Source organism: Castor canadensis, chromosome 12 (assembly GCF_047511655.1).
Source record: "Castor canadensis chromosome 12, mCasCan1.hap1v2, whole genome shotgun sequence".
NCBI lineage: Eukaryota > Metazoa > Chordata > Mammalia > Rodentia > Castoridae > Castor > Castor canadensis.
In genome coordinates this window covers 54,256,962-54,283,599 of record NC_133397.1, presented here as the reverse complement: position 1 = coordinate 54,283,599, position 26,638 = coordinate 54,256,962, and the positions used below count along the sequence as shown (strand labels likewise).

General features: G+C 38.9%; 1 long non-coding RNA gene across 3 annotated transcripts in view; it reads left to right on the top strand.

Annotated features, from left to right (window-relative positions):
* The first annotated feature begins 10,585 nt into the window (after nucleotides 1-10,585).
* The window catches only part of LOC141415039 (uncharacterized), a 113,611-nt gene continuing 97,558 nt past the window's right edge, over nucleotides 10,586-26,638 (top strand). For all 3 annotated transcript variants that reach the window (XR_012440063.1, XR_012440065.1, XR_012440064.1), the window contains exon 1: nucleotides 10,586-10,747. This is a non-coding gene — a long non-coding RNA (uncharacterized lncRNA). The remainder of the gene's footprint in view (nucleotides 10,748-26,638) is intronic.

The window sequence follows — 26,638 nt, the reverse complement described above, 5'->3', positions numbered from 1 at the left end:
TTTATTGCTTCAAAGGATTATTCAAGTCCTTCAAGTTGGAAGCTGGCTTTCCATCCTTCAGTCATGATGATCATCTCAGTGATGGGAAGGAGAATTCTGAAAGCCACCCTTCCTTCCTCAATCTCCAATCCTAGTATTGCACATATACTTAGTTCCAAAATTCTAACATTGGAGTAAAAGCTACAGCCACTTCAAACTCTGTACTATTAAGAAAGATTATGGACTGGCATGGTTTTAATTGTGTCCCTGTGAAATTATGTTAAAGTCTTAACCTCCAATATCTCAGAATGTGACCTTATTTAGAAATAGGGTGGTTGCAGATGTAATTAGTTGAGGTCATTAAATGGGCCATATTCCTGTAGAAGTGGAAGCCTTATAAAATGGAGAAATTTATGGGAGTGGCAGGACATGCCTGTAATACCAGCTACTAGGGAGGTGGAGGTGAGAGGATCACTAGTTTGAGGTCAGCCTGGGCAAAGTTAGCAAGACCTTATTCCTAATAATAGTAATTATAATAGAAGAAATTTGGACACAACTGTATGCACAGGGTGAACACCATGTGAAGATGATGGCAGAAAGGAGAATGATGCTCTGCAGCCCTGAAGATTACTGTCAGACCATCAGGAGCTGGGGGAGAGGCATAGAATAGATTCTTCCTCACAACCTTCAGAAGGAAACAACCCTGCTGACACAATGGCTGGAGCTGCGACTTCTAACCTCCAGAAGTGAGAGACACTAAATGTTGTTGTCTAAGTCACTAGTTGGTGATATTTTATTATGGCACTCCTAGAACACTAGATTTTCTTTCTGCCTCCCTCTCTCTCCTTCCCTCCCTCCCTTTCTCCCTTTCTTCCTTCTCCTTTTTGGTGCACTTCATTGAAAAGGAGGCAAGAAGTGATAAATATGATTTTCCTTTTAAGCTATTGGTGGGATTTACTCTTTTCTTTTTAAAACTTAACTTTCCATTTAATTACCAGGGTTTTGTTTAGTTTTGTGGTACAGGGGTTTGAACTTAGAGCCCTGTGCTTGCTAGGCAGGTGCTCTGCCACTTGAGTTATATCTCCAGCCCTAATAATTTCTTCAGCATGAAAAAACACAAATACTTGTTAAAAACCATATCCACACCTGACTGTGATTAAAGTTTGATAACAGTGGCCAAAAGAGGTTTCCAAGGGGACAATATGTCAATGTCTTCTCCACATATTTACACTTTTTTTTTTTTTTGCGGGGGGAGGTAGGACTGGGGTTTGAACTAAGGACTTCACATTTGCAAAGCAGGTGCTCTACCACTTAAGCCACACCTGCAATCCCCCCACATATTTAAAGTCAAATCAATGGTTCTGAAAACTCAGCTCATTTCAGGCTCTTAGAGGAATCCAGTCTTTCCCCTTGTTTCTCTGCGCTTTTCCTTTCCTTCACTGATGAACCAAAAGCTTTATTTTGTCCAGACCTATCCACACACCACCAAAACACAGCAGAAAATAGTGTTTTACCTCCTTGCCAAAGAGCAATCCTACCTGCCCCCCTCCTCAATCCCTTTACCCAGAGAGGAGTCCCCTCCATTTGAAGGGTGTGCTTCCAGGACATTGTATTTGCTCTTCTAGGAGCTTCTTTATCAATGATACAACATCAACATTTGCATCTGAATGTCTATGCAAATCCATATACTCTCAAAATGTTTTCCTTTACCCCCCTAAGATGATACAAAGTTATAATTTGTGTACACTTGCACCTAATAAGGCCACTTTGAGAACAGGGGTTTTTCTTGCACCAAGTGTATCTGACACCTGTTCTTGGACTAACAACCATCCAGAGCCCAGAACTGCTTGGGTGTTTTTAGAGCTGCTGCACCCTCATCCATGGAGGTTCATAAAACAATAAATGCTAGACCTCCAGCTGCCTAGGAATATAGATACAGTTATATCTCAACTATCCACGATGTCACCAATTTCTTAGATCTGTTTTAGGCAAGTAAGCATCTATCATTTTTGTTTCACCTGCCTGACATTCAGTCAATCCTCCTCTTTCCCTAGTATTCCCACTTTCTATCCATGTGGTTTAGATGCCAACTTTACCCAGGCCTCTATCATTAGAGAAAAGAAATACACATGACCCTGGTCTCATGCTGAAACTTCTGGGACAGAGATTCTGCCTCTATGTGACTAACAGTTGGGAAATGTAAGCCTGGAGCTTCTGGGGGCCACCAGGCAGAGGGAATCGCCTAAGAATTAAGCTAAAATGAGACATACAAAAATTAAAGGGAGAGAGGGCAGTAGGAATGTTGTTGTGACACCATATGCCTTCTTGGAATCAGCTATGACTGAATCTTTCAGTTGTACAAGTTAATAAATTCCTTTTGCTTGGGCCATTTTGTTATGAAGATTTTGCTGTTTACTTCTGAAATCATCTATTGCTGCTTTTGACATTCTTCTGTCCTCTAATGCTTGCTTAGTGTACAACAGTTATTTTTATTCTCATGCATTCAGTTTATATGTTAGCTTCCTCTTAACATTGTTACAATGAATTTTATTTCAACATCAGTGAATAGGGTGTTCAGTGAATTTGCTGTTGCTCATCTTATTCTTCCACTTATGAAGTTATAGTTGGTTATTCTAAAAATCCCAACAATGTTTTGTTCTACAAACAGGCAATATGACTTCTCAGAGGGTCAGAAAACGTAACTTGTTATAAGCTCATGACCTAGTTAAGAGTTTTTATATTGTTGGTCCTATCCATCTGTCTGATTCCTAAATGTCAAAATGATCTTGATTTATTTCTAGATTCTGTCTGTCAGTTTATCATATACTATCTGCAAAATAGAATCCAGCAACATCCTCATTCTGGGTTGAGGATAGGATTTGCTTGGTACAAGCTAGCATGCAACTTTGGCTTTGTAACTGCTATAAAAACAGTTGCTCACAGATGGTTGCAATGAACAAAAACCAAAAAATAATATAGTGGAAAATAAGGGTATGAATCCAAAGGCACTACAAAAGCTGCTTCTTAACAATTTCCAGGCCAGGGAAAGGAAGAGAATGACAACAATGACGACCTAGTTCGTATCTACCCCTGACAGTGGAGAACACACAAACCCCCTTATTTAGCGCTTTTTATTGACAAATCCCACTGAAAAAGAGTCAACCTATCTTAGAATTATAGGTGCCTCCACTGTTATGGAGTTTGATTTCATTCAGAATGTAGGAATGTCATCCATATCTTTCCTAAATCGTAATCCAGCCTCCTTCTAAATGTCTAAATATCTCCAGGAACTAGGGTCTCTGCCCATTGAAGAACTCTTACTTATAGAAAGTATTCCCATATGTTGAGCCAGAGTCTACCTCCCTGTGGCTTTAGGGCAACAGAAATTTATTTAAGGGAACTTAGAGATCATTCAGTCCAACAACTCCATTTTGTTCCTGTGATCTGCCTTCTGGAAAAGAGTCCCTGATCATCTCCTACGCAATGGTCCTTTCAATATTTTATGACAGCATTTGTGTTCTTTCTATCACATTTACTTCTCCAGAATAAATACTCTCAGATATCCCACTACTTCCTCATCCTAGTCAAAGTTCTCCAAAATGACTTCTTAATTTTCAGCTCTCTAAGCCCCCTTATATGATACATTTTTTTTTCTTTTTATCCCACTGCTATTCATGCAGAAGCTAGGTATTTCCTTCCAGTTGTAAACCTAATGAAAAGAAGCTCATTTTTCAGTGGTTTATGTTCATAACAATTCTAGCCTCCCGCATTCAGCAGGGTTGGCTATAAAAGACCTGTCAACATTTCTGGAAAAGCCAGATTTTCTAAAGATAAATTTGGCAGGCTTCAAATCATCAAACTTGTCAATAGCATAGAGTGGTGCTGTTAAAAGGTATCTCAGTAGTCCCTTAACACTACTGCTTTATCATTTCAATCATGCTATCTTACATGTATTCAATTTTTTATTTTTATTTTTTTCTCTTGTCTCAATAGCCTTTTAATCCTTGAAAAGACAGGTTGGGAACCTGTGTCAGCTGGTACCAGACAGTCCAGAGACAGAGGAAAGAGCCTTTCAAGTTCTGTGAACAAGGATATGGGCTTGCTCTTGTCTAACATTCTGAATCCTACTTCTACACTAGCCTGCCATGGGAACTGCCAGAATCTGCCCTTCAAGGCCTCATCCAAAGCACTGGGTGTATTCAATTTTTTAATACTGTATAAAGTATTTTCATACATATTATCTTATTTGATATTCACTGCCACCCTGGGAAGAAAGCAGAGCCATGTGTTATTTTCCCCACTTTGCAGATGAAGCACAATGACTACCCAAGGTTAGATTATAACTAGCTAGTGGTAGAGGTAGAACTCACTCCTATGACTCTTGTCTTTCAGGTTACTATTTTGCTTTCCCTATAGACACTGCCCTTTGTCACCAACTAGTCTCATAGTCCCCCTCGAAAGCACTACTTTGTGAGCAGTTCTCTGAAGAGTTGCAGGTTTAGGATTTGCCACTTGTTGGCTGCTAACTGATGGCAACCAGGTATCTGACTACTGGATCTAGTAACCTCTCACTAGACCCCAAGTCTTCATTCACCTCCCTCCTGATTTGTGCAAAACCAGTCCTGAAATCAGCAAATACACTAGCAAAGTTGGAAAGAATAATAATTTTAAGTGTCCATTTCCCTTTCTCCTGCTACCCCAAATCTACTAGTTGGGAATCAAGTTCAGTTTACCAAACATTACAAGAAAGAGCAAGATTAGCTTTAAGCCATAAGCTAATAGGGCGTAATGATGGAGAAAGAAAATGAAACTTGTGATCTATAGGAGACTCAGTCCCTTTTTTTCTTTGCCTGTAGTATAATCCACCTATCTTCACATTCAATAACTGAAGGAAAGAGAGGGTATAGATCAGTGATGTAGGTGAAACCAGAGGGGAAGAACACTCCAGCTGGGCAGTGTACTTTTCTGGACATCTCCAGGAAGGATTAGAACTCTCCTTTCCCATCTGCTCTCTTCTTAACCCAGTGAAGGAGTTCGTAAAGAAGACACAAGGCTAGTAGGCTATTTTCCTTTTCTTCTTCTTCTTGGGTTGATTTTTTAAATCATCATCAAGGAGGACAAATCCTTCAAGATTCTGGGAGAAGTTTCCTCAGTTCTTTTTCTTGAATTTGAAAGGGGACAATAGAAGAGGGAAACTTTTTGTTTTAATGATGAGAATTAATATGTGCAGTGTGCTCTGCCCAAATGCTCAGATGAAGAATGCCTCGGCCCCTCTCTTTGGGTCTGCCAAGCCTGAAATACAGCTGTTGACTCAGCTTAACCGTGGTTTTGCTCCTGGCCTCTAGACACTTGGCAGAACACACTTTGTTGGTGATGGACTAGCTTTAACCTTGAAATCAAGTTGTTATGTAATTTATTTATCCAAATCTTTGTGTGCACTGTGGCTAATACCATTTTATGTTTTAAAAAATGTTTTGTGAGCACAACTTTTAGACTTTATACTCAGTCTCTGCCTCAGTCTTTTATTACTGTTAAGAAATTTATAAGACTTTTTTTTTTTCAGTAGTACAGAGGTGGGGGCATGGCTCAAGCTTGCCTAGCAAGTTCAAGGTGTTGAGTTCAAACCCTAGAAAAAAATCTAACAAAAACAAAGACTAATAGTAAAGAGGCGTGACGTTTTCTAAGATCCTTGCTGCGGGTACTATGCACCTACTAAGATCTTAGGATAAGAAACTGGAGTATAAGGAGTGTCAATTAGGTTAGAGGGGATTAAAAAATAGAATACAAAAATAATTCAAAGGAAAAGGTGAATACTAAAGTAAACTGATTACTAAAGGAACAACGAAGGCCTGAATCTTATTAGGTACAGGTCAGTGATGTAAAATTTACAGAGGGTCAAAAAAAAAAAAAAAAAAAAAAAACTTCTGGCTTGGTTTCAGGTTAATGTCACTAATGTCACATTGGCTTTCTGAAGAAGTTATAGAATTATCAACCTTTTTACATTTATAAGTTCTAAAAAAGCAGAACCAACCAAGCAGATGATGTTATAATTAAGTCAATTTCTCCTTATTTGGGGATCAATTAAACTAGTCTGAATTGTTGTAAGGGGGTTACCTAAAATCTTGATTTCTCTATCAAGTAGACCTAAAACTTACTGTATGATGTTTTCATTTTTTTGTTATAATTTTGAGCCTCCTAAATATCTATTTGAACCTTTTTTCTTATGGGGAAAAAAAAAAAAAAGGCTAAGCTTGACCATTGTTGTCAGTTTATAGTCTTCACATAACCCCTGAAATAACTTGGAAATGAAGTTCCTTAAAATTGAAATAATCACTAAAAGAAGAAAACAAAAGGGGACACCATTTTTTTATAGTATTCTAATAAAATGCAAAGCAGAGGCTTTGAGGTCAGAAGACAGGGCCTGGAGTCCAGACTGTGTCTTAGTAGCTGACCTGCCTGGCTCTCTAAGGCTCAGGGATTTCTGTACTGAAGTGGGTCTAATATGGTTTTCATAAAAATCTACAAGTTGAAATAAGGAATCATTAAGGCTGTGGAAATTTTTCTTCTAAGTGAGAAAAAATAGGATACAAAAAGGACAAATAAGATAAAAAACATACATGTAATAAAAATGTAGAGAGCTAATATATGAAGGGTAACAAAGGTAAGGGATGGATTGGGATTTAAACTGGAAATGAAGTTGCTACATAAATCATTAAATTTTTTGTTTTTCCAGAATTTATCATTTGATTGGGTATTACTGATGTTGGACAATTTTAATTTCAAAAATAAAGTCTAGGTCCTAAAAAATGAGTCAAATAGTAATGGTTTATTTTAGAACTCAAATAAGCTAATGTATATGAATATAGGTTATAAGTTATAAAGAGCTAGTTATTATTTTTAGTATTCTCTACTGTGAGCCCTATGTTATATCAAAAAAAGAAACTAATACACCCTACACTCTGTCTTGGAAAAAAAAGACGAGAATGAATATTATTTTTACTATATTTCTTCCTTATTTTATCTGGATCTTTGAAAAGCTCTATTCATTTGCTGTTTTGGCTTTATCCTTCAAAGCCTTCTGGGTTTCATATATTTGGGCCTTTATAACCATGTCAAAAACTGGGGAAAACAATGCTATTGTAGGCTTGCACATACATAATTAAAGAACTTGACCACATTCCCTGGGAATTTAATTTCTACTCCCTATAGGTGTGTATGTGTGTCAGGGGGATGTTTTCTTTTCTTTTTTAAGAAATATGGTTTCTGCCTGCTTTTTAAATAAAACAGTGTTTGGGCTTTTATAGATTTATTAACAACTAGAAAACAAAAATCATGGATCTCTACAATTGGACAAGCTTCTCATGGGAATTTCTCAACCACATAGTCTGTAAGATCATGGCTGGCATGTCAGAGACATGGGCTAACCCTCAGATTCATTTATACCAAATAAACAGTCACCCAGAGTAAATCAAATAAGGCAACAACCATTGGCCACTTTGAAATGTGAATTCTGAAAGATATACATCAACACAAACAGCATAATGTCTATGAAGAGTAGCACAAAATCAGTTCATCTCTCCTTATAGCTACTAGACAAGAAACTAAGACAAATAAATTTTAGCAACCAAATTAAATACTATATCTGTATCTTCAGTAATATCTTAATATTCACTAAGGTTTATTTCAGGAAATGGAACCCATACAATGGTTAACTATGTGTAAAGTCAAAGTGAAGTTATATTCTAGGAAAGATTAAACCTGCTTTTTGAAGAGGATAGCTGTATTTTGGACTGCTTAATTTAAGGAACTTTTAATTAATTTTTTAAATTTTATTTTTGGTGGTACTGGGGATTGAACTTAGAGCCTCATGCTTGCTAAGGTAGGCACTTTACCATCTGTACCAGTCCACCAGCCCTTTTTGCATTGGTTATTTTTAAGGTAGGGTCTCTCTGATGCTCAGACCTGCTGGACTGCAGATTCTCCTATTTATGTTTTCTTACATATCTAGGATGACAAGTGTGAGCCACCATACCCAACCATTCATTGAGATGGGGTCATGTGAACTTCTTGCTTGGGCCACCCTCAAACTTCTCCAGTCTCTGCTTCCCCAATAGCTAGGATTACAGGTCTGAGTCACTGTGCCTGACCCCTCAATTCTTGTAATAACCAAATGATTTCCTCTTGTCCAAATTCAAGCTCAAAGATTTTCAGGATAAAAAGATTGCTTTCCATGGATTCTGCCTTTGAAGCTCTCTCCCCACCCCTGCAGCCCCCAAGCATTGTAAGGTGTTTCCTGGTGGAATTTCAAGAAATGGAAAAAAAAGACTTTATTTTATACCTATACTCTTTTTTACTCCCATGTTATAATTTTGCCAGAAATTTAAACATGTTGTTAGACTCTTCTAAATTGCAAGGCTGTCTCAATACCTTTTCAATATCTTCAGGACACAGTCATTTTCTTTTATTGAGAGCAGGAGGTGGTCACCTTCAGTATAGTCACCTTCAGTATATCCACAAAAGAAAGCAATATCCCAGGACTTTCTGAAGTACCTCAAGAGCCTTGAGATGCTCAGATAGGTACTTTAAAAGTCACTTATTTAAAATGCATTCTAAAGAGACAGACAAATAACAGAACTTCACTTCTCTGGCATTAGGGTTCATGGTCAGTGAAGGACAGTTGAATTGCAGTCCTCCTCGGCTCTTGGATGAACATTTTTTAACGGTACACAAATCAGGCTACCATGGAGGACACTCTGGGGACATGTTCACATTTCCTTCCCTATCCATACCAGAGGCCACAAGCATCTGAAATGATGCCACAGGGAGCATTTCTTCAGCACCAGAAATCTCTCCAGTTCCTGCCTCTGGTCTCTCTAGTTCTTTCCAGATCATTGAAGTGAACCAACTTCTCCCTCTTTACCCAGTGAGGCAAAGAGGCCCATCTAGATCTAAGAAAAGCTCTAAAACTCATCTCCTCCAGCCTTTCTGCTTTTTGAAAAATTCCCTAGTAGCAATAAACTGTTATTGTACAAAACATTCTGGGTGCAACATGTGAATATCAGCTTTAGTAATATTGGTATGGATGGTCCCCATGTATATGACAATCGGAATTAAGTTTAAAGCATTGCTGTAAAACACTTGACGTCAAGTTATGCTGTCCTACCATAGGGTTAACCAAACAATACACTTCAAACAAAATAGATGATGGAGGTAACTAAAGTATAATTTATAATTAAAAATTAAGAATAGAAAAAAAAAACAGGACTAAGAACCACTGAAAAAGTATAACCAACCCAATACACGCTGATGATAAAGCAGTCTTCCCCAAAGCTGAGGATATTTCAACATTCTGTCCATGTATGTTTATATTGGGAACTTAATCAGTATCACCAAATGTTGCCTAGTCAGGCAAATTCTCAGCTAAATCCTCACTAAACTCTAGTTATTTGTTAAAATTTTACTTATGAATACCAAATACTACTAACTCTTAACTCAACAGTTATTAATAAGTAGCCTTTAGTGACATAACACACACAAAACTCTAAGATATCATGAGCCATTTGCTGGTAAGAGGCAAGGAAAAGTCATATTTGGGGATTAGTTTGTGAAATATCAGGAGGATACATGGCCTACTTGTTGGTTGTGGTCCATACCTTGAAAATTACTAGTTAAATGATTGGCTTGGTGGGGTGATTTGATTCTTAAGTAACTGGATTACCTTTCCTGGATTCACCCTTTGTCACTCTGGGGGCATCCTGATCCTCTGCCCTCATCAGCAATCCAGGGTTGCCCTGGCCTGACCTTCCAAATCCCCAGTCTCTCACTGGAGCCCCTCTCTGGGAGGGAGAGTCAGATGTTATCCTCTTACTGGGCAGACTCCAGGTGGCCACCCTGCGGCATCTGTGATGCCATAATGGGAGGACTTGAGTAAGACATGACAGAAGGAAATCTGAAGACCTGGTCAGAGACCACCTCTACCTTGCCAGCTGTTTGACAGTAAGCAAGTTACCTCACTTCTCAGCTCAGATTTATGCTCAATAAAATGGAAATAATAATACCTAGGTTTCTTGTAAAGATCAAATGACATCACGTAAGTGACAAACTAGAATGAAGAATAAATTCACTTATAAAAATAATACATACCTCCTATTATTATAGAGAGGTAATGCTCATGCAAACAGCTGGACTATTCTATTTACTAATATCTATAAGTGATAGTAGGATTGCTATGATGAACAAAAATAACAATCTAGACTATCAACAAAGAAGGTCAAATGCAAAGACTCCACAAGCCCTAGAGACTACTAGGGCTGATTCTGCAAGTACATGACTCTAAGGCCTTTAAACTCTTTGTTGTTTGTTTTTCCTTCTCATGGCTTGGAGAGTAGGACTTAATTCATACTAATTCAAAATACTAGAAAGGAAGGGTTTTTGTTTTCTTTTTGTTTTTCTCTCTTCCATCCCGAGGATGGTGGCTGAAGAATGCTAGGAATTCTTCCTTCCGCCCAGTCAGGAATGTGTCCTGCTTGGGGATCTTGGCAAGAATGTGAGGGCTGCCAAATAAGGCTTAGCCCTTGAAGCAGCCAGTGCTTGGGGATGTGGGCTGACGTGTGGGAGGGAGTCCTCCTCTAGCATCAGACCCTCCTTAACAACCGCCAGAGGCTGCTCGTAGAGGATGCAGAACCAGAACTGGAGATACAGGACTAACTTCTGCAGCCAGTGAGTGAACAGACAGCTCAGCTGGAACATTTGAAGCAAAGACTCAGAGGTATTTTTACTCTTTGGGGGAAAGCACATGGTCATGGTCATGACACATGGCTGACTTTCCAGTTGTGCTAGGTTAGATCGTAAGTGTTCCCCAAAGGCTTGGTCCTTAGCTTGGTACTACTGAAAGATGGTGGAACATTTAAAAGGTGGGGCCTATGAGAGGTCTCAGGCCATTGGAGGTGCTGCCCTTTATAGGAGCTCTCTTCTTCTCTCTCTTTTCCACTTCCCATCTCCCAAAAGGCAAGCAGCTTCCTTCTCCACACACTCCCACCATGATGTGCTACTTCACTACAGACCCAAAAGCAACAGAACCAATTGACCATGGACTGAAACCTCCAAAATAAGCCCTTCTTCTTTTTAAGTTGATTATATCAGGTGTTTTGTTACAGAAACAGAAAGCTGACTAACACGAAGAGCATTCTTTGAAATCAACACAGACTTGAGTTTGAAGATAGGCTCTGCTACTTATCAGTTAGCTGCATGGCCTGGGTTAGATACTCTGGAAGTTTGGGTTTTCCCATCTATAAAATGGAACTTATGATAGTACTTACCTCTTATGGTTGTGGGTCAATTGAATAAAATAATGTGTATAAAACAGCATAGTGCCTCTCCATAAATTTGGACTGCAAGGCCTATTTTTACACGACTAGCTTTTAAATAGCTTCAAAGCCTACATTTATTCAAAGTATTACAGTATTCAATGGTTTTTCATATTTGTTACCTAATCTTAATTGCATTTAGCAATAATGTGAACTTGAACACTGTAGGAGTGGTTTCTTAAAATATTCATCTTTTTTTTTCTTTTATTATTCATATGAGCATACAAGGCTTGGTTCATTTCTCCCCCCTGCCCCCACCACCTCCCTTACCACCCACTCTACCCCCTCCCTCTCCCCTCCCCTCAATACCCAGCAGAAACTATTTTGCCCTTATTTCTAATTTTGTTGTAGAGAGAATATAAGCAATAATAGGAAGGAACAAGGGTTTTTGCTGGTTGAGATAAGGATAGCTATACAGGGCATTGACTCACATTGACTTCCTGTGCGTGGGTGTTACCTTCTAGGTTAATTCTTTTTGATCTAACCTTTTCTCTAGTACCTGTTCCCCTTTTCTTATTGGCCTCAGTTGCTTTTAAGGTATCTGCTTTAGTTTCTCTGCGTTAAGGGCAACAAATGCTAGCTAATTTTTTAGGTGTCTTACCTATCCTCACCCCTCCCTTGTGTGCTCTCGCTTTTATCATGTGCTCGTAGTCCAATCCCATTGTTGTGTTTGCCCTTGATCTGATGTCCACATATGAGAGAGAACATATGATTTTTGGTCTTTTGGGCCAGGCTAACCTCACTCAGAATGATGTTCTCCAATTCCATCCATTTACCAGCGAATGATAACAAAATGTTCATCTTTTAGAACAGATAAAAAATTGTCAGCTTTGGCAGATATAACAAGGTCTTAACTTACCTTTTGCCCCTATTACAGTTTTGCAGTTGAAATCATGAGTAGATTGCCTTTCCCATGGGTACTGACTCTATTGAACAGGGTAACTGTTCTCACCGATAGGAGCTCACCCATGGGAGCTTGAAAGAAGCTGTAGTCAAAAGTCAAAGACAGAGAGACTCAAAGACTTCAGGATTCTGTCAGGTAGAGCTGCCCTAGAGGGCTCTCTGGAACAGTCAGGCTGCTTACCTGATCTCCTATGTCTAGGTCTCAGTTTTACCTGACTTGGAGAAGGTCTACCATGCCCCAGGCCCCTAACAGGGTTGTGCTTACTTGATGCTTTGCTTCTGCCAGTCTTGCTGGGGGAAAGACAGGTCTCCATCCATCTTAGCCCTTCCCTTGTTCAGATCAGAATTCTTGGCACATTGTTCTGCAGCTTGGTCCTGACATTTGGCATTCAGTCTGAAGCCATGGTACTTCTCCACTTCCCTAGACCTCAAATCTTTATTTCTACAATTACATAGAATCTATTGAGTCCTTCTAAAGACTTAATGTTGGATTTTCAACTTCCTCTTGGCACATTGGGGATGACAATGCCTCTCTGACCTATTTCCTAAAGTCTCCATAAGCTTCCTTGACAACTTTCTTCTCTATAATATCAGCAGTGAATTCTGGACATGGAACCCCATGTCCAACTAGGCATGAATTTATCTCTCCACTAATTGCCTTAATAATCCCAGGCAGATTCCTACATACCAACTATGTCATACTTCATGAATTTCAGAGAAATCTTATCCTTCATTGCTATTAAGAATAAACTATTTAAATAAACGAACAAACATGCAAAACCATTGTTTTATGGACCTGGAATTCCTAAAAGCATTACCTGAAGCACAGCTGTCTGGGTTGGCAGGGATGCGAGTAAGTACCAGGAAAACACCAGTGTTGGGGGATGGAGTTAAGGAGGAACCTTTCTGAATGAGAGTTTGGACCTGAGACAAAGGGCTTTGCTAGTGCTGGCAGAAATGTCTCAAGGTATAATCACATGTGGGTAAAGGGTGAGTGAAGTTTGCCTGTATTCAGCCAGGCTCCAGGTAGCTGTTTTATGGGAGCAGGGTTCAGGCTAAGGGAAGGTACTAGCTAAGGTCCTGAGCAGTGTCAGGTATTCAATGACACACTGAAAATATAGCATCAGGCAATGCGTACCTGATACTGAAAGTGCCTATTTATCTTCCAAAAATACCTTCTTCTGGTGATTTCTCTGCTATGCCTTCTACTCTTAACCATGATTTGGCTATCATCCCTTCCAAACTATTTGAACACAGTTATTTCCTTCAGCTTTGTCCAACCATCTTCTACCCCACTCTACTTCTTGCTTCTTATCTTTAGATATAATGCTTACCCAAGAATATTACATCTGCCCCAAGCCCATGATGTCTCCCCTCAAATCTTCTGCTCCTGCAGCCTTCCTTGTCTTACTGACCAGCACCCTAGACAGAAACCTGAGGTTTAACACAATCTCCTTTCACCTCTCCATCTGCCATGTGCATATATTACCGTGGTTGTTATCCTATCACAACTCCACCGTGATCCTGGACTGGGATAGACATTGGCAGTGCTGATAGACACCCAGCCCTTTCCCTCCTGGTCATTCCTCCTGCTTTACTTCCAGTTAAGTGGAGCCACGTGACTAGTTTGGACTAATGAAATATAAATAAAAACCACTGCGTTATTTCTGGGTTAAGATAGTAAAAAGCTCTTAATTCTTTTACCTGAAACATTTATCTTTTTCCAAGACATGCAGATGTCTTATGTTGAGGTGGCAGAGTTATAAAGTCAGAGCAGCCTAGGTAAGTCACCTCATGGAGGGTGACTGCCTTGGAGAGATGCTGGGATCTTTAACATGATTGAGAATAAATGTTTGTGTTAAGCCATTCACATGGGACTAATTTGTTACTTTAGTGTAATCTAAGGCCTGTTGATTTTACCACTTCACATTCCTTGAATTGACCTCTCTTGTTTAGTCCCTCTGCTGCTCTAGCTTAGTATCTCAACATCTCCCATCTTTCAGGACTGTTGGAAAAGCTTTTTAACAGTACCTTTGTCTCCAGTTTGGCTTTCCCCAGACCTGTCCTCCAGCCAGACACCAGAATGATCTTCGTATAATTCAAATTCAATCACATATCTTGGAATACTTTGCTTCACTGGCTTCTTACCACTGACATGACAGGTCTCTTCCTCATGTCCCATCTCTGTTTTCCTTATATTTTATGCCTGGCAGAGCTCAAATGTTTGTGATTTCCAGAACAATCCTGCCTGTTTCATGCTTTTATGCCTTTGCTCATGTTGTTACAATTTATCTGAAAAAATCTTTTTATTTATTTATTTATTTTTGGCAGTATTGGGGATTTAACTCAGGGCCTCATGGTTGCTACTCAAGCACTCTATCACTTGAGCTTATACCCTGAGTCCTTTGGCTTTTAGCTTGTTTTTCAGATAGGGTCTCACACTTTTGTCCAGGCCAGGCCTTGGACTGTAATCCTTCTAACTTCACCTTCCAAGTAGCTGTTACTGTTTCTGAAACATCTGTATGTCACCCTCTTCTTTACCAGGACAACTCTTTCTTCTTCAAGACTAGATTATAATGTCAACTTTTCTGAGAAGGCTTCTTGTGCTGCTTATCATTCCTTCTATATACTCCCCCAGTATCCTCTGCACATTACTTGCCATATTATATTACATTTGTTTATGAGTCTCTCTCCAACTGTGAGAGTACAAATTTGACCAGGTTGAAACCTGTTAGTCACATTGTAGGTGCTCAGCTTCAGGAAATGCTGAGGTAATGAGGTTCAGAGCTCATGTGGACATTTAGGGCTCACTTGGACACAAAATCCCAGGATGATGGACTGTGATATAGACTTCAGAGTTCAACCTAAGAACTTCATTCTGGTAGGTCCCCAGGTCCAACAGGGCTGGGCCTGGGGGAATCTGATTCCATGTCATGTTAGTAAATGGTAGGCTCAAGGCAGGAATTATGTTAAGTTTCTGCCCTAATCAAGATTGTCTTGGACTGAAGGAGTGGCTCAACAGTAGAGCACCTGCCTAGTAAGCACAAAGTCCTGAGTTCAAACCCCAGTACCACCAAAAATAAATAGATAGATGATAGATGATAAATAGATAGATAGATAGATAGAGACTGGAGGCATGCTCAAGTTAGAGCCTGCCTCACAAGTGCTGAGTACAGAGTTCTAATCTCAGTACTGCCAAAAAAAAGTCTCAAAAACTGAAGAGACATTACCTTGAATGGGGACTAAGAAGAGACATCAAGTAAGGCAGAAGCAAAGAAAAAAAGGTGCAACCTGATAGAATCTTATAAAATCATTGACATTCTAAATAGGTTGAGGTTAGGCAGCAACCATGGCTTTCTTGAAACACTACCATAATGAATGCAATATATCCTTACTATTTATGATAATTATATTTTAAAAAGTAACTGAAAATACTGACTAGCAAGTAAATAGTGAGCTGTTGCTCTTAGAGAATATACAGGGTGATATTCCTATGGTCATATTTTCTTTAACCAACCAATACATAAGCATGTTTTATGTAGGTTTCTACTTATGGATACCTTGTTTCATATGTATTGTTGATTCAGTAACATTAAACCTACGACCAATAGCACCATAACTCATGCCTGAACAAAACTTATCTAATACATGTATGTTCTTTCTAAGGTACTTCTTGCTCTTAGGAACACTAAATAGCACTTTAGCACTACACTAAAGGGCCGTTTTAGACAGATCACGCAATAAAAACCACAGAAATGTGAAACACATGGCACTCCACAGACCACATAAAGAATACTCGTTTGCAGGATGAGAGCTGCAAGAAGGCTGAACATCATCCTGTCTGACCTTAGTTGGGAATATGTATATCAGATGACTCAAAATTTTCCTGCTCTGACATGTTCACAAATGACCAAGAAGGACACTCCCTCCTGCCATGTGAGTTCACAGCAAGAAGGAGTTGTGTATAAACCAGGAAGTGGGCCCTTACCAGACAATGAATCTATTGGCACCTTGATCTCAGACCTCCCAGCCTCCAGAACTGTGAGAAATGAAATTTCTGTTGTTTATAAGGTACCCAGTTATAACAGCCCAACTAAGACACAAGTACCTACAAAATGACAATCCTGTCCATTCATCTATCTGTGTTCTCAGTCTTTCTATTACAGCTTATTTTCCAATCACCACCATGCAGTGCTAATTCCTTCTCCTCATCTTTACTTTTGCCAGCATATCGTTCTCTTCTCTAGCCAAATTAGCCTTGCTTGGCAAGGCTCAGTTCAGTCCCACATCTTCCACCACCCGCAGATCACCTCAGGATCTCCTCAGACACCTGTAATTTCCTTATCTGTTGGAGGATACCCTAAGTCTAACTCACTTATCGCCTCATCTGTCAAAGGCAAATAATAACACATACCTCTCAGAATGTTTGCAGTATAGTATGTGAATATCCTGGCCTGGCACATAGAGGATGTTCAGTAATGTTGGTGATTCTGAATCATGTTATTGAATTTGGTTTGTAGGCATTCACCTTTTTATTACTCCTTCCCCAGAAGTCAATTTTTATGAAGAAAAAGAAAAGAATTTGTGAGAGACAAGCAACAGTAAGCAAAACCATGCACTAAGACAGTGATTTCCAGATTTTGAATTTTATAGACCAGTGAAAGAATTTGGGGAACTGACAATAGGTTGCTTAGTATTTCCTTTTTGCCAAAAGCCTCCCTAAAAACTCTTTATTCTTTCATGTGTGTGTGTGTGTGTTTGTGTTACTGGGGTTTGAATTAGGGCTTTGTGCTTGCGGGACAGGCACTCTACTGCTTGAGCAATACCTCCAGCACTTTTTGCTCTGGTAACTTTGAAGATAGGGTCTCACTTTTTTGCCCAGGCAAGCCTGGGCCAGGAACCTCCTATTTTATGCATCCTGTCATAGCTGGGATGAAAGGTACATGCCACCACACCCAGATTTTCCCCTGGGTTTACCTAGAACCTCCATCTTCCCAATCTCAGCCTCCCATGTAGCCAACACAGGTACACCCCACCATGCTTAGCTTATATCATCTTTGTAAAAACAAAATAAAGACATTGTAAAGGCGTAAATGTAGAAAGGACATAATATTTGGAGTTTTTTCTGAAAATGAATATATTCAGTTTTAGGAAAAACTCACTTCACCATGCACTTATCCATTTTTTATTCATTTATTAAGTGACAGGCACTATGAATTTGTCTTAAGTGGTGAGTTACAATGGTAAACTCAGCAGAAAAGGTCCCTGTACACCAGGGGAAATTCATGACCAATTATTACTAACCCACTAGTATACACACACACATAGGCATTTGGAGCTATGGCATAAAGGTACTTCTAAGGTCTGAAAGAGGAAACAGAGCTGTCACAATGTGTAGAAACTGGGAGTAAAGAGGCAGATGAGACAGTCTGAGTCTGAACTTCAAGGTAATGAGGTTGAGTTCTCAGTCTGGACCCCACTCATGTTGCTGTTTGTGAGTAGAACACTTGCATAAACAATTCTTTCTAGACAATACCATGTTTTACCATGAAGACCAATGACATGTATTTAGATCAAAGAAGACTGAAACATAGGGCGCAAGTGATTTGAAACAGTTACCAAGGTGTGGAGATAAGCCTAGAAGAAGAGAGTGGGCAGGGAGGGGGGATGAGCTAGATCCTAAGCCTGGCTATATTAGGGAAATACATCAGTTTGTTTTTCACCAGGATTCAAAAGAAAATAGCTGAATGTTGTAAGATATGAGCTTTCAAAAGTGGTATAGAAAACTTCTAGCACTGTTAAATGCTTGGAGCACTCAGCCAACAAAAATAAGACACTTGCTCTTATTTGAAAACCCAAATTAAACTGAAGTTAGAGTAACAGTTGAGTTTCATTCTCTCGACTACCTCAATGAGAAATTGGAGGAGACTCTCCAGGAACTGATGAACCCCTGCAACATGCTGAATTATAGATTCAATAAAGGTGTGAGCCTGTGAATGATTGATTGGTCATTAATTTTCTCTGATGTGCAGGGACCTTTGCTGTTGGATTTATCATTGTGCCTTACCACTTGTTAAAATTCATAGTGCATATCACATTTCTATCACTAGCTATATATATATATATATATATACTATATTATATATATATATATATATATAAATCTATGTTGAGATATAGACAAATATACATCTAGATATATCTATACTTATAGCCATAGATAAATAGCGCTTTCTTTCTAAAAGTCACAAGGGAATGTGGCACCGAAGATAAGCAATCAAAACTTGTCACAAACTTTCCATAGATTGCAGTCTCTCATGACAATCTCTAGTGTTCTGGCCTAAAATCTGTAAAAATGGAATAAATCCATTTTCTTTATTAGAACTTTTCAGAATGCAAATATGTGCTCACTGGAAAAAAATGTAAAAACCCTACCAGATTCTGTAGGGCCTCACTTTTGAGCTGTTTCCTGCAACATTACACTGTAGAGAAGAAGGGAGCAAGGTATATGAATGCAGTTTCCCAAACACATTGAGATTAAAACTAAAAAGAAAATGATCAAGAAACTATAAGCAGAAGGTTGTTTCTTGTCACAGCATTTTAGGATTAAAGAAAAAGATTTACTAAAATTAGTGACAAGGTTAAGCCTTGAAAGTAGAAAGCTTTGAAGTAAGGCAAATGGCCCAAATGCAGAATTTCTGACAATGTTATCAACTACATGTTATACATTACAGCAAGCAAATTAATTGTTCCCAGATGCTGGAGATGAAGAATGTTGCTGCATTGTTTTGCTTCTCAAAGTCTTTAGTGTAAACACACACTCACAGAACTGGATTCCCTTTTTTGGCTCCCAATATGCAAGTAATTATACACTGTGCAGAATAATGTTTGATGAGCTCTTCTTTGAATACCAAGCAAGTTCTGGATTCTGTCAGCCTTCTGGACACCATGCCCACAAACATTTTTTCTCTGACAATCTTTAGTAACAACTGGTAAACAAATTGATTCATTTTTTAAAAAAATTCAACAACAGTAAAAACCTTATTTCCAAACTTTTCCAAACTTCTTTAGAGATAGAGGAGCCAAGATTTACCTCAAATATACTACAACTCCTCTCATACCTCAAGAACATGTGTGATTCCCATCTGCAATCCCTGTGCAAAGGAGTCAAAATTCACAAGAGTTTTTAGATTTTTACATTTCTCACATTTGGCCAGCATATCAACAAAGAGGATGAGGGAAGCAGATTATGAGTCAGCTGTGAACTGAGAATATGTTTAGTATTAAGCACAGATTCTATAGTCATGATCAGAATAAAGTGAATGAAAGGTCATGTTTTCTATTCAGCCCCAAATTTTTATAAAGCAAATCAAATTTGCCTTCTGTTGGGTAAGTTAAGACAGGTTTGGGGGTGGGGGGTGGCTACCTGGGGTTTTACACTTCTAGGAATAAAAAAACTCAGTCGATTTGATCAAGGTCTTCATATAACAAAGCATGGGGTGGGGTTGCATGCATGTGTGTGTGCCTCTGTGTGTGTGTGTATGTAAAATTGGGGGAGAGGCAGGTAAGGAAGGCATAGGGAATACCTCAGGAATTATTAAAGAAGAAAACACATCTGCAGAAGGCAAGGGAAGTTCTGTAGTCCTGCCAAGTACAACACAAATGAGAAGGAAAGTTCAAGGAAAGTTGATATCTAAAAATAAATAAATAAAAGGAAATTCAATGAGAAAAAAATATTCAGGTCAGGTTGAAGCCCAGAGAAAAACGCTCATTCAGAACTGGGCTGCCATCCTGCTTTCTCTGAAATGAGCAGCTGCTGGTTATTGAAACCAGCCCACACAGTGGGTCCCTGCCGCCATGGCAACAAGAGACTGTCAGTGCTGGAGTGGCCATGGCACAATGGGAGGGGTCCATGGCCAGAAGCGCTCTGGCTACAAATGAGGATGGTTGTATGGTTTTTTGCTTTTTTTTTTCCCCCTCCCCTTTTGATTCCTGGGCTTGTGAGTGGCTATTGGAAACTTTTCTAACCTGCAATAAACCCTGACCAAAGGGGCAGATTTTCATGCAAATAACAACATAAAAGGGGAGCATTGATGTGGTCACCAGGCGAATAACTGATTTCCAATTTCTTTAAAATAATTTTGAGTCTTTCATAGGCTCTGGGCATTTGTACCTGGCCTCTTGAATATTGCAATTTTAAGATGTTTTTGAAATATTGATTAGTTTCTTTTTAATATTTGTGACACATGACCCTAAAAGAAAAAGCTTTCAGATGGTAGAGGAGGCAAATTCGTGTATGATATATTTGACACATTGTAAGAACCTGTGTAAATGCCACAATGTATCCCCTACCCATCACAACAATTAAGGAAAAAAAAGAAAGAAAGAAAGAAAAGAAAGAAAACGCTTTGGGGCTAGAGGTATGGCTCAGGTGGTAGAGCACCTGCCTGGCAAATGCAAGGCCCTGAGTTCAAACCCCAGTACCACCAAAAATACCCAAAAAACAAACAAACAAAAAAAACCCAAAAAACCTCTCATAGTCTCATGAATTGAAAAAATTAGGTGATAGTTAATTAAAGATGTTAAAAACACAGGTTATAGCTTGTTACATATACAGTATACCAATAATTGGCACATTCCAATATTGAACTCATTCACCATCTTGGTTTCATTAGTACTAATCTAAAAATGTATCTATACAGCCAAACTGCCTGAGTTCCAGTCCTGCCACTCATTAGTTACGTAAACTTGAACAAGTTACTTCAACTCTCTGTGACTCTATTTTCTCACGTGTAAAATGGGAATAAGCGTAGCAGCTACCACAGACTGCTAATAAGTTTCAAGTGAGTTAATATTTTTAAAGTGCTTAGAATAGTGTTTGGTTAGTGTTATGTAAGTGCTTAGAAAATAAAATGAATAAATAAGTAAATAAATAAAAAATTAAAACGATCTCTTGACTATAGAAATAGCACTTGTGGGATTTAGGACAGCACAGTGTATTTGTGCATCTATGCCACACTCAGGAACTGTTAGAGTTCTTACTTATATCTAAGGCTTGTGATTCACTTGGAGTCATGCTTAAGGCCCTTTAGCTTGACAAACAGCTTGTTTGTGAATTTAGCCAATTTGCATATGTGTATGGGGGAGTGCTTTCAAAAATAGATACTAGCTTTTCTGATGCTTTTGGATTCCTACAAATGTTTAAATGCTTGTGAGAAGCACAAGACACAGCCTTAAGCTAAGCAGCCCCTCACTGTGCCCACATACTTTAGCAGAAACCAAGGAGTCCCCGCCTTCGGACACGGAAGAAATGGTGAGGCACACCATTTCTACCAGGGCTTGTTCAAAGGCTTTGCATTTCATTCCAGAATTCCACCATTGGTACTGAAGAGCCCACTTCTGGGCTCCAATGTACAGCTCTCATGGTGTCCATTCATATTAAGCCATAAAACCTAGGCTTTTTTTTTTTTTTTAAATAAAGCATGGAATTGGGACCAGACTGAAACTGACCCGACTATACAATCATTTTCTTCTATTTACACTTCCCTCATTAAGTGTGTGAAGTTTTGCTGTTAGGTATCAATGGTTGAAAAATACCTTCATGCACCTTGTTGGAATAGTTAGATGCTTTCCACATGAATGTGCTAGTCTGCCACACAGAAGCTCTATTGCTTTCTGGGATTCAGTTTATCTGAGGCTAAGAGGTTAGCATTTTAGCCAATATTCTAAAATTAAGACACATGTTCATTTCTAAGAGTAGGAACTAGAAGTCATTCTGGGACCTCAAAGAATGAAATAAACATTTATTTCAGTTTGCAAAATGACAAAAATCCTTTTTTTTGTAAAATGAGGAGATTCCCCCTCCCCCTTTACAACAATTACAAATGGAGCTATGTAAGTGGAGAGAGGTGACAATACTTAAGCATAGGGACAAGTGATGAAAGAACCAGGACAGAAATACATAAACAAGGTTCATTTTTAAAAATTCAAGGTCACCCCAGAGTATAACGCTTATCCTGTTTGCTAAGAAAACAAATGTACTATTACATCCAGTGAAATTTTCTGTGGAAAAATTTTTGGAAGCCAGAAGCAAAATTAAAGAAAGGCAGTATTCCAGAGTTAAAGAAAACAGAAGCTGCCACTAGAAGAAACTCAGACCCACTGAGTCATTTGGGAAAATACAGAATCAAGCAAACTGGCTTTACTGTTCCAAGAGGTTAAATGGATGCTTTTTGTTTTTCTTTTTTTAAAGCAGTCTCCATTTTCTACATCTCATTCCAAGAATATTGTCTCTTGCATTTGGTGTTACTTGAAACAGAAGGGAAATTATGGGATACAGAGAGAGCTACACTGGAAGAACATTAAAAAAATATGATAATAAAATTGTTTTGGTTTATTTATTCATATGTGCATACATTATTTGGACCATTTCTCCCCCCAACCCCCCTCCTTCCCTTCTCTCCCCCCATCTTCTCGCTTCCAGGCAGAACCTGTTTTGCCCTCTTCTCCAATTTTGTTGAAAAGAAGACATAAACTATAATAAGAAAGACAGCATTTTTGCTAGTTTGAAATAAGGATAGCCATACAGAGAGATTCGTAGCATTGCTTCCATGTGGAATAACATTTGAGAGACCTGGGCTCCAATTTCACTTTGGTCACTTGTCAATATTTGAAAGGTTACTGTCCCTGTCTGAGATACTAAATACCATGGCAGTGGTAGTAGCAGCAACTAGGAGCTATGGCAGCAGAATTAGTGATAGAAGCAGAAGCAGCAATGGCAATAGCATCAGTGACAGCAAGAGGGGGGACTGTAAAAGTGACAGTAGTAGCAGCAGCAGCAACAGTAGCAGTAGCATCAGTGGGCAGTAGAATAGCAGCAATAGTGGCAGTAACAATGTAGCAAGTAGAAGGAGCAGTAGCAGTAGCTGTAGCATCAGCAGCAAGGGCAGTAGTAACAGCAGCAGTAATAACTAGCAGCAGCGGGAGGAAGAAGCAGGTAGCATGTCCATTGACTGAAGATCTTGACTAGGATCTACAAAGACCTTACTTCATTTAAAACCCATATTGATATTTCAGAGTAGATATTACTTCCCCCATTTAAGCATCGTGGAAACTGACACCAGAAAGGCTAAATAATTTGTTTGAGACCATTTTGTTAAATGAAAAACCTGAACTTTGAGTGTGGATCCATACGATTCCAAAGCCTTGCATTTCTCTTGGGAAATAGTGTGGAATAGAGCAGGGTGATTCAAGCAAGAGTGTGCTTATGAATCATTTGCAGAACTTGTAAACATGGAGATTTGGATAGAGTGGGTCTGTTGTGCTGCTCAAGATCCTGCATTCCTCACAGTGCTGCTTGTCCCAGAAGCACACCAGGACTAGTAAAGGCACAGTGGAAAGAAAGTGTGCTTCGCATCAGAATGTGTGACCTCCCTGCCTAATAAGTGTGAGGTCCTGAGTTCAAACCCCCGTGATGCCAAAAAAAAAAAAAAAAAAAAAGAGTGTATGGCCTCAGTTTATTCATCTGTAGCACAAAGGGGATTGATAAAATTATTTGTAAGTACACTCCAGCTCTAAAATCCCAGTGCTGTTATGGTATTAAGAAACGAGATTGCACAGGAATGACTATTAACCCCATGAATTTTTAAACTGGTTTCAGATGAGATTCTGGCTGTGATTTATGTATCTTCCTGAAGCATCTCTGACAGGTGGGGATCAGCTACCCTCACGCAAATTACATTATTGTTAAGCTTTAGGCTGAGCTAAAATCTTACTGAAAGAGTTCAAAGCACTTCTTTACATAAGCATCTTTAAAGATTATGTATGTAAAAATAGTTTCTTATGAGAAGCTTAGATGGCAGGGTTTTTCCTTTTTAATAACAGAAATGAGAAGTCTCCAAACCCATAATGGTAGCACAATCCATAAAAATATGTTAATGCCTCATTTTAAAGTCTTACAGAAATTGAGGTTTTTCTGAGTTAACAAAATAGACTTCATCACAGATGGCCTGAATGATAAAAGGGACCAGCACACTAGTGTAGCAAGACTGAAAACACTGTTCTTAGCTGAGCATGCTGGAAGCCTTTAAGGAAATCTTTCTACATCAGCTTTGCTGAGTGTTGAAGGAAAAACAGTTTTGATTGGCAAGGCACTTCAGTGCTTTTGGCAAAGCTTAGGGGTATAGGATGTGCAAGTTTTATGAAGAAGCCATTAAAATGAATGCCCTTATTAACATGCATTCTCTCATCATATTGTGCCCATACAAGACAGTGGCACCAAGCAAAGTGGGCTTTTCTCTCTTGCAAGAGCTACAGTCCAGGTCTTCAATAGAAATGTCATGAACATTTTTTCTAAATTCAAACAAGAGTAGAGGCAGGAATAAGGAATATGTATAGTCGCTAAGTGAAAAGAATTTCCCAATGGTGAGGACAGTTAGAACTACAGTTAGAAACTTAACTGAGGGCTTTAGAACTGGGACATAAGTGCATAGCTATCCGGAATGGCCTAAGTATATTTATGTCTGAGGGAAGCTAGTCAGGGGAGATTTGATGTCACAATACACTTCTTACAGTCCTTCAAGGGGTGGTCTGTATTTACTAAGCCACCTCTCAGTTACCTATGGTAGAAATAGTACAACTATTTAAATAGGTGAGGTCTTTTTTTTTTTTTTTCTAAATAATTTCTTATGAAGAACCTCAAAATGTAAAATAGGTAAAAACAGAGCTAACTTAAAGTTTGGGAAGAAGAGGTTCCCTTAGACTATAGTTAACAGAGATTGTGTTTTATCAATTGCTGCTTAATACAATACCCCAGAACTTAGTGACTAAAACCGAAATTTTATTATCTCTTAGTCTTGTGGCTTGACAGGGATCAGCAGAGACATTCTTGCTTGGAGCCTTTGATGTACTTACAATCATCAAAGCACCTGAAGAAGCTCTCAGGCCGGATGTCCAAATGGCTCTTCACTCCCATGTCCAGCACTTCAGTGCTCCTAGGGTTCTCTGTCTCCAAGTAGCATTCATCATCCATGGCCTGTCAGTGTTTCGGGATTCTCATAGCATGGTGATTTGTGGGTAGTCACATTTCTTATATAGCAGCTAACTTCTAAGAGGCAGGGATTGAAACTGCCAAGGCAGTTAATGACTATGCCTAACCCCAGCACAAGATCACTTCCACTGTGTTCTTTTGCCAATGAAACTGTGAGGCCCTCCTAGATTCAATGCGGTAGAGAAATGGCTACCTCTTGATGGGAAGGGAGCAATGTCACTTTGCAGAAGAGTATGTGGGGCAGAAGATATTGTTGTAGCCATCTTTGGAAAATGTCATTTGCCACAGTTGAAGAGCATTATAGTAATTAAGAATCTGAGATAGTTTGGAGAATCAAAATTTACAAATAATCTCAGGGTCCACTTCAAAATCCTTCCTTATTGGAGATCATAATTGTGATCTTGTGCAAAATCAAAGGTAGTAAGCTTGATTTTACTTCTGGATATTCTTTACTGGCAGAGATATTAATATTATATCCTATTGGGCAAAATGCTATGAGCTGCTACTTGTTGGGGGAAGGGAGGTAGTTTGAAAAAGGGAAGGTATGGCTATCAACGGTGTCCAAACACAGTTAATCTTCTCTCTCCTTGTTTTCATAGAACATGACTGGCACAGACACATGTGGCCCCAGAACATTTGGGGGGGAGAGACAGATAGAAAAAGCTGCATCTACATGGAGCCATTCCTGCTAACAGTAAAGCAAGCAGCTGGCATTCTGCAGCAGAACATTTCAGGAAAAAAGCCTTCTGTAGAAAACAGCCAATAAAATCTTAAAGACTGCACTTTGAGTAATGCAGAAGCAAATCCTATAAACCTGCCATAGAACTAAGGGCCCTGCAAAGAGAAGTGGAATTCTAGCCCAGAGTGGCTAGTGTTCTAGAGAAACCAGAACAGTTCTTGGGCCACACCAATTAGGGGTATCCCCTGGTTCCTTAGTAAGGAAGAAAAATAGTAGGATCCACAGTAAATGGTATATTAAAAACAAAATACCATTTGGTATATTCAACTACATATGATAAAATATTCAAGTATTAAAATTCTCATTTCAGAAAGAGGAGTCAGTTATTCTTAGCAAATTCATTGTTTGTCTTCATCTATTCCACAAATAAAGGATTCTTTCAAGCTAACTTTGTAAGTATTTGAGAATAATTCATACTAGTTGAGCATACTTGTCAAGATTTTTATCCCCAGAATGAACAAAATCTGTCATAATTCTTCCTTTCTAGGTTTTATTTATGTCTGGATATGCCACAGGTTATGTTAGCATATCCATGAGAATCATGGGAAGGTAGTACTGAATAGTCTACATCTGCTTTCTGTCATTATAATGAAATATCTGAGA